We start from the raw sequence: 2,219 nt of genomic DNA, 5'->3' as shown, positions 1-2,219 counted from the left end.
ACCAAGGATGAGATGGCTGGATGGCATCACTGACTCAATGGACGTGAGTCTGAGTGAACTCCAGGAGTTGGTGATAGACAGGGAGGCCTGGCATGCTGCAGTTTATGGGGTCGCAAAGAGTCAGACACGACTGAGTGACAGAACTGAACTGAACCGAACTGACTGATACCAGGTACATAGCTGAAATCAATTACAAAGTACCGCCTACCAAATGCAAGGGGAAATTTTTTAAAGTAGTTTTTACAACTATTAAACTTATCTTGCACACTGAAGTCATCATAAATACAGAGCAAAGTCAGAGCTTTTATATTTGAGTTTATTCTTCATTTAACTTTTAAAACACTACTATAGTTGAATAGTAAAGCAAAACAATAGCAAATAGTGAGCATATTATGATTATAGTCCTTCACTCAATCACTACTGTAAATAAAACACCAGCAGTGAGTATTATTCACAGGCCCTACTAAGAAGTCTGACACTGAACGCTACCCCAAGGATGATGTTTATCATCCTCAGGATTCTGCATTGTGATGATGCTGTCTTTCTGATTTGGATGGAAGTCCACTAATTCTTCCTGGTCCGTTTCATCAGTCTCTTCTACTTCCTTACTCTCAGGCAGAAGTTTTTCCAGCAGAGTTGTTCAGGAAAGAGAAAGCCATTCTCAGGAAAGTTTACCTTAAATTCAATGATTAAGTGACCCTTTTCATGTGGCCTATGATAAATTGGCATGCCTTCATTTAGCAAACACTTGATATCTCCCTGCTGGACAATCTGACCTGGATGAGAAGTGATGACTTTGGTTCAGTTGTCAAGAGTAGACATTGGCTTCTGGAAGCCACACAATGCCTCAACCAGCTGTATGTCCATACACATGAAAAGGTCTTCTCCTCGTGGAGTAAAAATAGCATGGTCCTTCTGATCTAAAGCAATGATAGTGTCTCCTGGCTCCAGTCCTGCTTCTTGGTCTCCTTCACCATGGAATATTATCTTCTGGCCATCTTTCATGTGTTTTTCAATATGAACTTCTATAGTTTTCTTTTCTCAAACTATCTTCCTTCCATTGCAGCTTTTACATCTGTCCTCAGGACTGATCTGCTTCCTATGTCCCTGGCACTCCATGCATACAGACTGAATTTGCTAAACCATTCCACGTCCTATTTGATGAATTCTTATTTGCATTCTGGTACCTTGGTAATTGGAACAGCATTCTACTGCTCCTTTCTTACCACCTCGGCCTTCACATTTGTCACAAATCACATTCTTTTGCAGAGCTAGTTTTCTGTTGCACCATTATATAATCTTCTAAGGATACTGTAAGTTGATGCCCAAGGTTTTTACCTCTCCTCTCTCTCTGCCTCCTTCCTCCTGCTCCGAAAAACATATCAAAGATGTCCATGGGGGAGCCAAAACTAATGACTGCTCCACCTTCTTTAATTGCCTGTTCTCCTCCTTTGTCATATAATTCCCTTTTCTTTGCATCAGAGAGCACTTCATAAGCTTGAGAAATTGTTTAAACTTCTCACCTTCTTTTGGATTCTTATCAGGGTGGTACTTCAAGGCCAGGTTCCTGTAAGCCTTTTTCAATTCTTCTTGGGTGGCATTGGGTTTGACCCCCAAAACATCATGGTAAGTGGTTTCTTTAACCATTTTCTACAGCTGGTGAGCAGGCCGATGCCGGTGTGGGGGACCTGGAAGGAGCGTGCTGCTGTGCACAGCTCGGGCATCTGCCGATCCTCTGCCTCACACTGAGCGTTCTGGAAAGTTTCACTTTATTACTATTTTTACAGAAGAATAACTTTAAGGGCAATTTCAAATAAATGGCAACTTATCAGGGAAATCTGAAGTACCAAAGCTACTTTCTTGAAGGTTGATTATTTGCAGTTATAGAAAGGTCACTGCAACAGTTGCTGGTAATCAACAAAGAGATAAATTTATACAGTTGTTGCTCTCAGACTTAAGTTTTTTCTCTTATTGTCTGCTGGGCATATTTGCAAATGCCAAATTGTGCTCAGTCTTTATCATATCACTAAGAATATTTTACAATGTCTTATTTTCCATATATATGTGTGGTGAGAGGAAAGGTACATTTCTGGATAAAATAATGATGAATGTAAGTTGATGATTCACATTGGTTTAGATAAGCATTTGGTAGATTTAGATGTGACAAATGTGTTTCCTTCTAAATCAAGTATATGAAAACATTTTTAACTTAAAAACAA

General features: G+C 39.7%; 1 pseudogene; it reads right to left on the bottom strand.

Annotated features, from left to right (window-relative positions):
- Positions 1-463: 463 nt before the first annotated feature.
- On the bottom strand, positions 464-1,647 carry LOC120862115 (annotated as a pseudogene).
- Positions 1,648-2,219: the final 572 nt, after the last annotated feature.

This window comes from Oryx dammah, unplaced genomic scaffold (genome assembly GCF_014754425.2).
Source record: "Oryx dammah isolate SB20612 unplaced genomic scaffold, SCBI_Odam_1.1 HiC_scaffold_1, whole genome shotgun sequence".
NCBI lineage: Eukaryota > Metazoa > Chordata > Mammalia > Artiodactyla > Bovidae > Oryx > Oryx dammah.
The sequence above is the reverse complement of the archived record's forward strand: the minus strand, read 5'-3'. Positions and strand labels throughout refer to the sequence as shown.